The following is a 15009-nucleotide window of genomic DNA, read 5'->3' on the forward strand; positions in this document are numbered from 1 at the left end:
AAGACAGGTTATTGCCTTCATGTTGCTTTACGTATGAATGCTCACCATACCGTTACTGACACTTTCGAACACCAGTGGGGAATTGTGTCCCCCCAGGGCTTCAGCTACCTACCAAATACCTGATGTCACTGTGATATCAAGTGACCCCATTTTTCCCTTTGTAACAGAATAATCAAGCCATGCTATAAGGGAAGATCCAAGCCCAGGCTTGGATTAGTTTCTGCCTATCAGCTGATTGGCTGTGCTAAGCTGTGCTACTACTCAGTTCTGTTTGAGACTCCAAACCCAGCTGTGCCAATCACAGCAGGCTTGCTCTCATTGCCAATCAACCCACCACCCCTACCCCACTTAGCCAATAATTTCAATTTGGGTGGAAATCTTCTTTCACTGCCCTATATCTAATACCCCTACCAACTGATCAATTTTTGATCCATCTTGCCTGTTTATAGAGACACAAACCTTATTCCCAGAACCATCCATGGTTTGACAACTTGCAAAGGACAGCCAAATCTGAAATTCAGAAAGGGGCTGGAAGAGCTCCCATATGAGGAAAGGCTGCAGCATTTGGGAGTTTTTAGTTTAGAGAAAATGTGATTAAGAGGTGACACGATAAAAGTTTATTAAATTATGCATGGAATGGAGAAAAGAGAAAGCCCCCCCTGCAACACTAGAGCATGGACATTCAATGAAGTTGAATGTTGAAAGGATCAGGATTGATAAAGGAATGTACTTTTTCATGTGTCATCTAGTTAAACTACGGAACTTGCTCCCACAAGAGGCACTAATGACTACCAACTTGGGTGGCTTTCGAAGAAGATTAGACAAATTCATGGAGGATTAGACTACCAGTGGCTACTAGACATGATAGCTATGTTCTCCCTCCACCATTCAAGGTAGTAGGTTTTCAAATACCGTTGCTGGAAACGGCAGGAAGGGAGAATGCCCATGTGTTCTGGTCCTGCTTGCAGGATTCCTATAAGCATCTGCTTGGCCACTATGAGAACAAGAGCTGGACTAGATGGGCTATTGGCCCAGATCCTCCAAGTGTTCCTATTTTCTAGGGACATCCCTGTTTAAGAGAAGTCATCCGTGTTTCTGATTTGATCTCGGAATACCCCACTTTTCCTTAGGATTTCCCTATTTTCATTTGAGAAATGTTGGAGGTTATGGAGTTATCCAACCCCTAAGCTGTTTCAAGGCAATCCTTTATAGGGAAGTTAAAAAAAAAGTTTAATTTTTTATGTTTTTATATATGTTGGAACCCAGTAAGATGTGTGGGATATGAATAGTAAAATTATTCTGAAATGGGATGCCCATCGGAGAAATGTTGGAGGGTATATGGCCTAATCTTAGAGGCTGTTTTTAGGTTTTTATTTTGGGCTTTTAACTTGCTGGAAATGGTCAGTGAATGTGGTTTTAGGAGCTGCTTTTATTGCCCATGTTGCTGCTGTTTTTTAAATTGTGGTTTTGTTGTTAGCTCTGCTACAGAAATGTGGTATATACATTTTTTGAAAAAAATAAATGGCACCCCAAATGTGCCCAAGGCTTTCCTCATGCCACCTCAGAACTGCTTCAGACATTTGGAACCCCTTCTTCCCAACACTTCATGTTACCATTTTTCTCCAAAACATCCAAGGTCACAACCTGTTTTTCACCTATATCCGTTTATTCCTGAGGCATAGTTTCTTTAAAACAACAACAACAAAACCTGCTCACCATTGAAGATCGAAGGAAAATAATTAAGCTCAGTTTTGGCAGTTTTCCTTCTAAATTTTCCTTTGAAGAGCAATCTGTTTTTTTCCAGTGGAGATCATCTCACAGTCACGGAAAATATTTTTAGGCAGAGGCTTGAATCATAGTTACAAGGTAGTAATTAATATCACTAACCATACTTAAGTTACCTTTGAAAGTTATTTAGATTTACAGCAGGAAGCAGCAGCATCCACTTCAGTTTATTCAATGTCCTTCTTCAGTCTATTGCTTGGGTGGAATGGGGAGCAAATCCATTTGTTCTTGCCGCTTGTGGAGTTCCTAGTAACATCGCTGTAAGGTACAGTTTCATCATATCAGCAGACATCAATAGGATGCAGACCTGACACCACAATTAGAAAGAGAGAGATCATTAAATGCAATTAAATTATATATTCTGTCAGCATGGGTAAGGCAGTAATTATAATGCCTTTGAAGGAGCTCAAGAAACAACTGCTTACTGCACAGCGGTGGCTCATGTTGGTGCCTTTTTTGTATTGATTTGGGGGTAGAGGGAAGTAGCTGCATCATTTTCTGGTTCCTTTGAAGTTGTAAATAACCATTTTGTGTTGTGCCACATTGTCATGGTAGCCATTTAGTGACTGGTAGCCATACCACTTTTTCAAAATCCCAAATACCATTTGCCCACTGAACCCAAATGGTTGGTGACCCATGTTTAATAAGTATAACGGGGAATATACTTTTGGTGAAGGCATTGGGTATGCATCTGGTATCAAGCAGCCTGTCTGCTGGTTGATCAGTAAAGTGGATCGATCCTGAGTAGACCCAACAGGGCCGCCAGTCAGAAGGTTTCACTCATGGTTCCTGAGTGAAATTCCAGGCAAAGTAAAACTTTCTTGGACTCGTGTATCAGGGTGTTGTTGTTCAGTCATTCAGTCGTGTCCGACTCTTCATGACCCCATGGACCAGAGCACGCAAGGCACGCCTATCTTTCACTGCCTCCCGCAGTGTATCAGGGTACCTGATGTCTAATGATACACTCCAAGTATTCCATAGCAAGGTCCAGCGGCCTGCCCTCTCACCTTCTGTCAGGACCACATAGAAACAGGGTGGGTGGGAAAGCCAGCAGCAATCTTCCTCTTCCTCTTCCTCTTCTTCTTTAGTGCACCAGAGAAAACATTTAAAAAGTAGATGCTAAACACTTCTCAGGCATTCCCAGCTAGCACAGATACATGATTTTAACGTTTGGATATAAGAACATTGCTATGTTTGTTGTCTGGGTTCATCCAGGGGGCTGTTTAAGCTTTACGTATACATTGTTTCAGCAAAAGCTTTCTTTTTACTCACAAGTATATGATTTGTAATATGATGGCTTCTTGCATCTATCTCATGTCACTTTTAAAAATATTTTGGATAAAACATTTTCAGAATCTGAAGGTATCAAGCAGTCCCATGTTAAGACAACTAAACACTGAAAAAATCTTCAGAGTCCTAAAATATAGTAAATATTGTCAAAGTAGCTTGACATGGACATATTCTATTCATTATTGGCTCTGAATTTGCTCTTCTGCCTCTTCCAGGTTTCTGACATAGAAAGTGTTGGTTGACTCTATTGTGTCTTTATTGGGAAATGAGTTATCGCAGGGAAATTGTGTTGTTAGTTTTTCTTCCTCTTACTAGCTGTCATTAGAATAAATGAAAACCAAATCTATTTTGAAAAAGAGAATACTGTAGAAAGATATAAATGTACAAGAGCTACATGTGTTATGTAATGGGCCATGCACTCTGCAGTCATTGGGCCTGGCTTCATCTGCGTTATTAACTGTATGACATATTTTTAAACAAGCACTATTTTATCCACATTTGAGCTGACTTTGAAGATGGTTCGGAAACTGCAGATGGTGCAGAATTTGGTTGGCGGCTAGATTGTTGACTAGGATTTGATGGTTGGAACATGCAACAATAATTCTGGCCCACTGTCAGCTCATAGGTTGAAGTGTTGAATGGGAAGCTGAATCTCAATGCCCCCAACCTTTGTCCAGCATGCTAACCATTGCAGTAAATTTCACTGTTGGAGAAACTGGGATCAATCCCCCCCAAAAGTGCACTCTGGTGGTATAAATGCTGACAAGAACTTGAATCAAAACAAGGCCACTGAAAACAACAGGGCAGTATATGAATTGTTGGTCAAACTCTTCTTGGTTATCTAAACTCATGTTTGTAAATGCGACACCATGGAGAGTGAAGTCATGTTTGTAAATCCAGACATCCTGGAGAGTGAAGTCAAATGGGCCTTAGAAAGCACTGCTAATAACAAGGTCAGTGGAAGTGATGATATTCCAGCTGAATTATTTAAAATTTTAAAGGATGATGCTGTTAAGGTGCTACACTCAATATGCCAGCAAGTTTGGAAAACTCAGAAGTGGCCAGAGGATTGGAGAAGATCAGTCTACCTCATTTGTCTCCTGAGAAATCTCTATGTGGGACAAGAAGCTACAGTTAGAACTGGATATAGAACAACTGATTGGTTCAAAATTGGGAAAGGAGTATGACAAGGCTGTATATTGTCTCCCTGCCTATTTAACTTATATGCAGAATTCATCATGCGAAAGGCTGGACTGGATGAATCCCAAACCGGAATTAAGATTGCCGGAAGAAATATCAACAACCTCAGATATGCTGATGACACAACCTTGATGGCAGAAAGTGAGGAGGAATTAAAGAACCTTTTAATGAGGGTGAAAGAGGAGAGTGAAAAATATGGTCTGAAGCTCAACATCAAAAAAACTAAGATCATGGCCACTGGTCCCATCACCTCCTGGCAAATAGAAGGGGAAGAAATGGAGGCAGTGAGAGATTTCACTTTCTTGGGCTCCATGATCACTGCAGTAGTAATGTATGGAAGTGAGAGCTGGACCATAAAGAAGGCTGATCGCCGAAGAATTGATGCTTTTGAATTATGGTGCTGGAGGAGATGCTTGAGAGTCCCATGGACTGCAAAAAGATCAAACTTATCCACCCTTAAAGAAATCAGCCCTGAGTGCTCACTGGAATGGCAGATCCTGAAGTTGAGGCTCCAGTACTTTAGCCACCTCATGAGAAGAGAAGACTCCCTGGAAAAGACCCTGATGTTGGGAAAGATGGAGGGCACAAGGAGAAGGGGATGACAGAGGATGAGATGGTTGGACAGTGTTCTCGAAGCGACTGGCATGAGTTTGGCCAAACTGCGGGAGTCAGTGGAGGATAGGCCTGCCTGGCATGCTCTGGTCCATGGGGTCACGAAGAGTTGGACACGACTGAACGACTGAACAACAAATGCGACACCACCACTTGGTTCTGCTTGAGGGCTGGCACATTTGCTTAAATGTAGTTCCATAGCTGAGAGCTTGACATTCAGAGGGGCACAATCTCCTAACCACTTTAGGAGTGTGTTCCCCCAACACCTCATACAGCCCAAACTCATGATGGGATCTTAATTAATTTATTAATTTCTATTTATTAATTTCTATTATTTATTTATTTATTTATTTATTTCTCTTCCATATATTTTGTCTTTTCTCTCCTATTGTCTCTCCTAAAGCAGGGGTGGAGGATTTTTCTGGATTTCACCCCACCCCACCCATTTTATTTTTTTATATTCACATATCTCCTGTTGCAGAACAAAGCTGCTTATCATAACATGCTTGATATGTTGTATGCAATTAGAAAGTAGGTGCATTTAATCATGTAGAGAGGTGACCTTTTCCTTAACGATAGCCTCGTTTCATCTCTCAAGTCTAATATGAGGAAAATTAGAGGAGTAATATAAAGAAATGTGGACATTTTCAACACAAGAGAGGAGCTGGTGCTGATTTCATTTTGTCAAAATCCATCAGTAAGTCTCCTGTGGAAGCTTATTGTCCCATAAATTCAGAGATAACTTTGTGTCTGCCCCCACATTGCAGCAATTCTAACAGCAGTATATTGCTTTGCCAGAGACATGAGAATGAGGCAGCCAGCTAATATGCAGGGCACATCTTGATTAAAATTGTACTTCAGTGAAAAGGTTGGGGCTACTGAAAATCTGTACCAGCAACATTGTCTAGTATAGAGGGAAATGATTACACTTCTTGTCGTTTTCTTTTAAACATACAACAGGAAATGGAAGGTGACAGCCAGTTGGTATTCCTTCTGTTGCTTCTCATTAACTAAGTGCTTTGCTTCTGTCAATTTCGTTGCATGGTTTAGATAGCAGAATGTTTTCTCTGCTTTTAACCTTAGAAGTACAACAGAACTAAACGGCATTCCAGTCTATTACAAAAGTTATGCACCAGCTGTGTACATTCTTGCCCCAATTTCTTAACTATTCAAGGTTAAGCATTATTTAGAACAGCCTTTCCCAACCTGGTGCCCTCCAGGTGTTTTGGCCTACTGCTGTCATCAGCCTCAGCCAGCATGGCCAATGGTCAAGGGTGATGGGAGTTGTAGTCCAAAACATATTGGGGAGCAATAAGGTTGAGAGAGCTGATTTAGAAGAAACACGATGACCTGACCAAAGAAGTTATTTCTTTATAACTTTATTACCCCATTGTCTTCTAATGTGTTGAAACATTTTATTGGGTCCATATCAAAACATTGTGAGTTTGGTTCTCCTTTCTGATGAAGACATTGCCTAGTAATTTGGGGATCATCTCTGTTAAACCGCTGCCTGATGCTAAATATAGCTCATTGAAATCAAATACTTTACTTGTAAATAAGGTTAGGGGTGCAACTGTGATTGCTTACTTCCCCATCATTAAAAGAGCAATAATATAAAAAATCTAGTGTGGTCATTTGCACTTTTTAGAGGTGATCAATATTGTTCCGCCTCTCTCTGCTTCCTACAGACTTACTGTTTTAAAGCATTCTTTAGACTTTAAAGTCTAAAGTTTAAAACACACTTACTGTTTTAAAGCATTCTTGTTTTATCACAGAATCTAATCAAGCTAATAAGATGTTGAAAACTGGAAAGTAGCTGTCAGGTCTGCATTTGGTTACTCACGAGTAAGCAGGCATGAGTCCGAACTGTCTTTTAACAGTTTTATTGTGCAAACTATTTACAGTGCAGAGTGCTGAAAAACATGACCGTATCAGTCGTTAGCAGAATCCGGAAGGGCCGGTTTCCGGCTCTGACCCCAACGTAATAATTTCGGCACCCCAAAGTGCCGCCTCCCCTGTCTCCTTTTGACCCCTCTGCACAACTGGGGTGGTGGAAGTGGCGTGCTCCCCTCAGAGCGAATCTCACGAGGCGTGCTGGGGCTCTCTGCAGCATCCCCAAGTCCCTATTTCACCTGGCTGCCTCCAGCTGGCCCCTCCCCACTGGAGGAGGTGCTGCTCTGCCTGCTGGAAGGGGTTTCGCTACTCAGAATGTGCAGAGGCTCCCAGTACCCTTCCATTCCCCGGGCTGAGGGCAGTTCCCTGACAGTAGCCAATGTAATTCCAGTTTTCACAAAGGGGTCCAGTAGGGATGCTGGAAATTCCATGCTTGCTAGCTTCACATATGTCCCAGGAAAACTAGTGGAGAGTATTGTTAAAGGTAAATTAAGTAAGCATATAGAAATACAAGTTCTTTGAGAATATCAACATACATATGGATAAAGTTCACATAGTTAGTGTACTTGGACTTTCAAATAGCTTTCAGCAAGGAACCTAATCAAAGACTCCTGAGTACCAGTCATGGAATGAGAGGAGAGCTCATCTTGAGAATCAGGAATTGGTTAAGTAGCAGAAAGCAGACAGTAAGAATAAATGGGCAGTTCTCCAAATGGAGAGATGTAGGGAGTCCCCCACACCTGTGCTTTTTAACTTGCTGTTCAGATTCAGTATTATATTTCAGCAGCAATTTATATAAATGTTGACAATGATATTGACATTATTTTGTGACTGTCGTGAGATCTAAAGGGACTCGGGAAATGGCCAATTATGTTCTGATCTTCTCAGCCCAAGTGTGGATTATGTGCATTAATAGTTTCCTTTTTGTTTTTGTTTCAGCCTTCATGCAAATACAAGACCAGCTTTCCAAAAGGGAGGGCTAGTACTTGATGCAGTTCATTTTGGTGTTACCATCTAGGCTACGTAAGTAATATTTTACATGTACATAATACCCCTTTCTGAAAATCAAAGGTGGCTCTAGACACCCTTATCATGAACTCATAGAGGCAAGTGAGATATCACGGGAGCAGGGGTATCTATGGTAAAGTAATAACTTCATTTTCTTGAAATTATCCCCCTGCCCCAAGCACAACCAGCAGCTTAGCAGCTGAGGTGACAGAATCTTAATGAACGTTTCACCTGTTGAACGTTTCAGCTGCTCAAAGGTTTTGAAAATGCAGATCTTGAGACAGGATGCTGCAAAATGTGTTCAAAATTGTATTTAATGTCATGTGCATTTGTCTTGTACTTTCTGTCCAGAGAACAATGAGTCTACTACTATGGTCAGTGGTACCAAAAGCCACTGAAATATTTGGCAAAATTGATAAGGCTTGAGACTGCACAACGCTAAGTAACAGAGCTTTCCAGCCAAAATACTATGAAATTCCATAATTTTTTGTGGCTAATATTTATATGCATGTGCCCCCATGTGGTGAAACTTTTGCTTTCATGAACTGAAAACATCTACAGTAGTGTCTTACATCCGTAGTTGCACACATTTTATTATGTAAAAAATTGAGCATACCAGTCCCACCCTTCTAATGAATGCACAGGTTGTGTACTTCATTTATATATATAAAAAAGTGGTGGTAGTTATGAAAGTAGCCTAAAGTGGTCAGTTGTCTAGCTACTGCCTCTGACAGAATTAAGGGCAATCTGAAGATACAGATGACAAAAGAGTGAAAATGTTACGACTAAGATGCACTCATATTCTCCCACGTTGGTTGATTGCAGGGACTTCTGTCCTACCACTCATGCCTTGGCCATATGGGACAAGAATAATAACAGAGAGAACAATTAAGGATCTAAGAGCAGCCATGCAACTATTTATTTTTAATGTCACCTTAAATTGCTCTTAAAGAGAGTATCTTGCCAGAGCAATGCTACCAAGTGTGTTTTGAGATTTTATTAATGGGAAATAATGTAACAAAAGTGTTAGAGCAAAACCTGGTATACAGCACATTTTGTCAGTGTGTAAGCTAAACCTTGTTCTATCAAGACCAGTGCTAAGCTGCTCAAATGAATCCTGGAATGAGGCTTTACCCCTCTGTTTCCACATACTGGAACTAGGACACAGAAGCTTGCACAGTGAAGCACAGCTGGCATCCCTAAATCACAGTTTTTGCATGCTAGCTGCAGTGTAATGTCTTTCTACTACACCATTGGGATTATTTTTCAATTCTAGTTTTAGAAGCAGAGCCATTGTCAATGTTTTGAGCCCATACATGTTACTTGCATGTGTATTTTCTTAAGCCACCTCCCCTCTCCTCCCCCCATCCACATTCAAATGGCAAATGTTTTGCAGTGCAACAACAGGATGATTGCCTTAGCCTAGTCAGCTGGTACATAGGCTCCACTCACAAGACAGTTCCTTCGTTCTTCTTGCCAGCTTTGTTCTCCAGGCCCTGAGTCCAACTGCCCCAATTTCGAACCGCTTTCTGTGGCTTCAGGCTCTGGGTGTCTGTTGCTTTATGGGTGGGGGCAGGATAGACAAGAAAAGAAACTAAAGGCATCTGTATGAAGAGCAACTGCAGTTGTAGTTCCTGCAGTTTTTTTCTTGGGAAGAACTCTTTCAGTGGGAGATTCCCTGTCCATGCATTCTAGGAACCTCATGATTAACACTGCATGGGGAGCAGGTGAAATGTACTTGCCCATTATCACATTCCCTGTTGATCCCAACCCGTGCTCCCCACTTCCTGAGGAAAGTTCAGCATGCCCAAGATCTAAAACTGGTGAAATCTCTTGCACCCTGTTTTTAGCTGTTTGTATATGTCATGTTATCAATGAATTTTCACCTAGTGGGGACAGAGTTATGAGAAGTAAATGGAAGTCATCTAAAAGACTGTGCTCTTCCTGATTTATTAAAGAGCTTTATGTTTAATTTATAGAAATGCTGCTGAATGTCATCTTTAATTTTTATAGGGTAAAAAGTAGAACATAAAAAGTACAGTGTACTGTAGCTGTTATACAATAACACCTTTGTGCATTAACAAAAATTGTAAGGGCTGTAGGAAATGGGATTCTAAACCTATTTATTTGGAAACCAATTCTACTGATTTTAATGGCATATCTTCCAAGTAATGACTGATGGTTCTGTTATGGCATCCATCTGCGACAGGAGTAACCAACGCTGTGCGCTTTGCATATTGTTGGCCTCCAACTCCTATCGACCCTGATAAGTTGCCAAATGACTGAAAGGTATCATATTGACCACTCGTTATTTAGTAGTTTGGAGAGTGACTTATTTTGGAAGCCCATAATATTTGCACATTGCTTATCACATAAGCAAACTGGTTGAAGAGTGTCCATACTAGTGCTAGAAACTGCTAGAAATGTGTAGCCCTTATTGAGCTCAGCCTTGGAACCTCAAATAATATTCTTAAAATGTTGAAACTACTTCTGCTTATATTTAAAACTTTGTATTAGTAAAGATTAGGTAAAGAAAACATCTGGTAGTAATCTTGAAGTAAATATGTTTAAGAAATCAAACTACTAGTATGAAAATTAATATTTACTGTATGCATATTGTTGACTTAATAATATGTAAAGGTAAAGGGACCCCTGACCATTAAGTCCAGTCACGGATGACTCTGGGGTTGTGGCGCTCATCTCGCTTTACTGGCCGAGGGAGCCAGCGTTTGTCCACAGACAGCTTCCGGGTCATGTGGCATGACTAAGCCGCTTCTGGCGAACCAGAGCTGCTCACAGAAATGCCGTTTACCTTCCCGACTATTTATCTACTTGCACTCTTCTTTTGAACTGCTAGGTTGGCAGGAGCAGGGACCGAACAACGGGAGCTCACCCTGTCATGGTGATTCGAACTGCCAACCTTCTAATCGGCAAGCCCTAGGCTCTGTGGTTTAGACCACAGCGCCACCTGCGTCCTTCTAATATTATGTACAACTATTAAAAAAAACTTACTGTTATTACTTTACAACATTAACATACATTTCTTTGGGTAGCTGGCAATAAATATGTAAAAAAAAGTTTTAAATACAAAATAAAACATAAAACCATAACAGCCCCGAAGTTAAAGCACAGCTTTTAACAAAATACAGTATGTTTCATTTCTCGCTCATGGTTCATCATGTATGGTGCACCAGTTTGCCAGCGCATCAGCTCTCATTGCATTGGATAACAGATAAGTAGAATTGTTTTGACATTCCAGGCTCCTTCTTACACACTCTCTGAAGTGCCTGAAATTTTAAGAGTCATCCTCAAGTACCCATGTGCTATTTTGTAAATCTTTCAAAACATAGATTGATACAAGTGAAGTTTATATAAATAGAAATATCTGGCTTTTGCACGTAACACAGCTAGAAGTAATTTTTTTCTTGGAAGTATGTGAACAGTTTATATCAACTTATTCAAGATTTTTATTTGAAAAAGTTTTGCCTAAAGGGACAGCAGCTATAATTTAAATTTAGTCAAAATGCAGAACAGTGAAGATTGAAGGATTTGTTCATTAAAAATATTATTCTAAAATGAAGTGTGTTTATCTCCAGCTCATTAACTTAACCTAGTACATTTGTATTACAGGATTCTTTAAAATTCTACATGATTAAAATATTGTAGTGTTCAATTTCTCCTTCTCCTCCAAAGGCTGTCCAGACAGAATGGAAATCTGTAATAATATATTTAATTATATTTTAACTTTTATTGCTAATCTTAATATTAAGGCATAAGTTAACATTACACACACACACACGCACACCCTTCTGGATTTAGAATTTTTAATAGGTTATAGTTATACATAAAATAAGTTCAGTGTCTATACAAAATCATCCAATGTAGAATGTTTATGATACTGCTGTTAAGAAGTAACTTTAGTTTGTAGATTCATTTCATGTGCAATACAAAAAAGTAATGTCTCTGAAATTCATATTTGTTAGTGTAAGGTCCGTGGGGTGGTTGCTCGCGAGTAACCAGGCAAGACTCCAAACCGTCTTTTAAGAGGTTTATTGTGCATGCTATTTACAGTGCAGAGCTACAAGTTCATGTCTGTATCAGTCACTCACAGAATCCAGGAGTGGCCCCTTCCGGTTGTGACCCCAACATAAGAGCTTCGGTATCCCAAATCTCCGCCTCCCCTCCTTGCATTTCACCCCTCTACGCACTTGGGGCGCCGGAAATGGCATGTCTCCCTCCTCACCTGCTGAGCGAGGGGAGTGCTAGGTCTCTCCAACCTCCCCAGAGCCTCTGCTCTCAAGACCTGGAGCTGCCTGCCCCTCCCCACTGGAGACCTCGCTGTTTCCTCTGCTGGTAGAGGAGGTTCTGCTGGTCAGGTGGGGCCAGGGCTCTCTGTAACATCCCGAGAGCCCTTCCACCACCCTGCGCTGAGCCGGGGACAGTTCCCTGACAGTTAACTTGAAGTATGAGTTTTGTTAGCCTGTAACACACACCTTAAAATTTATTTGAAAAGTGAACAACCTCTGAAGTTGCTCACACCCCCATGTTATTCCTTTCTCTGTTGTTCCGATTGTGGTAGAAAGAAAGAAGAGAGGGTGGTCTCCCATTCCCTCTAGGATGGTTCCCAGGAAATGGGGTTACTTCAGCCCAAAAGCTTGACAGGCATCAGAGTGAGGGGGGGAGGGGGACAAGGGACCTCCCTGCCTTCCTGCCTACTAATGTTGCTAACACCAGAACAATTCAGATAAGGAGTGGAGGGAGGGTGTTCGGACAAAAGAAGAAAATGAGGAGCGGGGATTTGGAGGATGGCACGACAGGGTTGCATCAATGGAACCTTCCCTTTTGCCTCACTGTTTCACATTATTTAGCAGAGGGGAAGGATGACAGGTAGAGTGGTTCCATCAGTGTTCAGGTACCACAGTGGAAGAGGGAAGTCGAGCATTACCCTGTCAGTGGCCATGGTGTGTTACTTCAGAAGTTGACCTGATCACTAATATTAAAATAAAGAAGGAAATGGATTTTCTGGGAATTCCTGCTTTAAAAGGAAGTGGCAAGGGCCAGCGGTGGAGGATATGCCCGCGCTGCACAGGGTGGGCGCGCTCCCGAGGGGGGCAGGAAGCAGAGGGTGCCCTCCCAGGCATGGGATAGCCACTCAGGTGCATGGAGCGGCATGCGCCCTGCAGCCGGGGGCAGAGCAAGCCACCGATGGAGGACGGCTTGGGGTATGCTTGGGTGTCGTGGGTGGGCAGCATGCCAAATCTCACCCCCCTCATCAAAGACACTCAGGGTGATTTGCCCCCACCGCACCCCCTTCCTCTGCCCCTGGCATGGGCAACCTTTCAACTTTAATAGTGGCCGTGTTGGTCTGCCAGTAGTGCTTCCTCTTCCAATCTCTCTCTCTCTCTCTCTCTCTCTCTCTCTCTCTCTCTCTCTCTCTCTCACACACACACACCACACACAGCTTTCTGCAATTCCTTGCTTGTTTCAACTTGTGATATATTTTTCTGTATAGTATTTGTTTCCAAATCACTTGTTGGATCTAATATTTCCAGTAGCTTATATTCCAGCAATAAACACATTTTGCTATCCCATAAGTAGGGAAAGTGTTCAGTCAATCTTATTTCTGTATTTTGAAACCATAATTAGTTTTACCCTAGAGGTCCTCTGAGAGAACAAAACTATGGTTTTTGAAGCTCTTCTTGTTAATAGTGAGGAAATTATTTTCATGGAACACACTCAATGCTTATGACCTGTGTTTTGAACCTCATCAGATGCAGCATTTTAATACAGACAGCAAAGGATTTTTTATTTATTATTTTTTTAGAACTGACACCAAAGGAAGAAAATAAATGATTCAAGCCGTGACATGTAAAAGTCACATTTCCCCCTGTTTGTTTCATTTATCTTGTTTCTCCATCACATTATTAGCAAAACCACCAATATACTTGGGGCTATTTTTTCCTAAAAGGTAGGGGAAATAAGGAAAGGAGTAATACAAGCTATAGCATTGCTATTGCTTCATTGGATGCACATATAAGGTAGAAAGCAAAAGTTAACATAGTTTGGAAAAAAAACTACTCCAGCAGATCGACCTTTTTTTTGGGGGGGGGGCATGTTGTCAGATGTTGATAGTAGAATTATGGCTGTTAACTGGTGATTTGAATTCGTGGGTATTTTTAAAGGAACATATTGAAGTGTTTCCGTGTCTTTAGATGATGGAAAGCACAGCGATGGGTATCTAAGTCATAGCCATTTCTTCTATGAAATGGGGGGGGGGGGGAGAGAGGTTCCTAGCTTATCCAGGATGTGGATTACTGTGGGTTTATTTTGCAGAATGGCAATAAAATAGCAGATCCCTGCTAAAAAAAACCTCCTACATGGATGAAAGGACTGCAGCCAATCCTCAGACTATGATCCTTTCTAGCAGGCTTTAGAAAGATGGCCTGTCTTGGCAACCTCCTAACTTGTAAAAGTCACTTACCAGCACATTGTTAAAGACTAATCTTGCATTCAGTTAAATGGTGCCTGTCTATGACAATACAAAATCACAAGAGATAGTAACAGATGTTCCATAGGCCAGGCCTGGCCACTCTGTTTTGCATGGCTATACCAGGTTTGAGAAGGATAAGGCAATCAGTTGCTGCTGGTCGCAATGGCTATACACTCCCTCAAGTCTCAGAGCAAGTATGCTTCTGAATAACAGTTGATGGGGATCACAGCTGGAGAGCAGACCCTCTGTGCGTCGCTGTTTTCTAGGGACATCCCTGATTTAAATAAGCCATCCTGGTTTCTGATTTGATCCTCGGAATCTCTGATTATCCTTAGGATGTCCCTATTTTCATTGGAGAAATGTTGGAGGGTATGGAGTTAACCAAACCCTGAGCCATCTGAAGGCAATCTTGTTTAGGGAAGTTTTTTAATGTTTAATGTTTAATGTTTTATTATATTTTTATATATGTTGGAAGCTGCCTGGGTGCTGGGGCAACCCCAATAAGATGTGTGGGATATTAAGTAGTAAAATTATCATTATGGAATGGGACGTCGCTATTTTCATCAGAGAAATTTTGGAGGGTATAGGAGAGGGTGCTGCTGTGCTTGGATTCTGCTTGCAGGCAACTGGTTTGCCACTGTTGGAACAGGATGTTGCACCAGGTGCTTCTTTCTTCTGATCCAGCAGTGCTCTTATTGGGTTCCGAATAGTTGTTTAAATCTTTCAGTTGT

The 15009-nt window shown here is 41.3% G+C and overlaps 1 protein-coding gene across 1 annotated transcript in view; it reads left to right on the plus strand.

The window, feature by feature from the left end:
* The window catches only part of CHRM3 (cholinergic receptor muscarinic 3), a 219936-nt gene that overhangs the window by 107561 nt on the left and 97366 nt on the right, over positions 1–15009 (plus strand). Inside the window, exon 3 of the mRNA XM_033144342.1 lies at positions 7720–7803. The gene's annotated coding sequence lies outside the window, so the exon portion shown is untranslated. The remainder of the gene's footprint in view (positions 1–7719; positions 7804–15009) is intronic.

Source organism: Lacerta agilis, chromosome 3, assembly GCF_009819535.1.
Source record: "Lacerta agilis isolate rLacAgi1 chromosome 3, rLacAgi1.pri, whole genome shotgun sequence".
NCBI lineage: Eukaryota > Metazoa > Chordata > Lepidosauria > Squamata > Lacertidae > Lacerta > Lacerta agilis.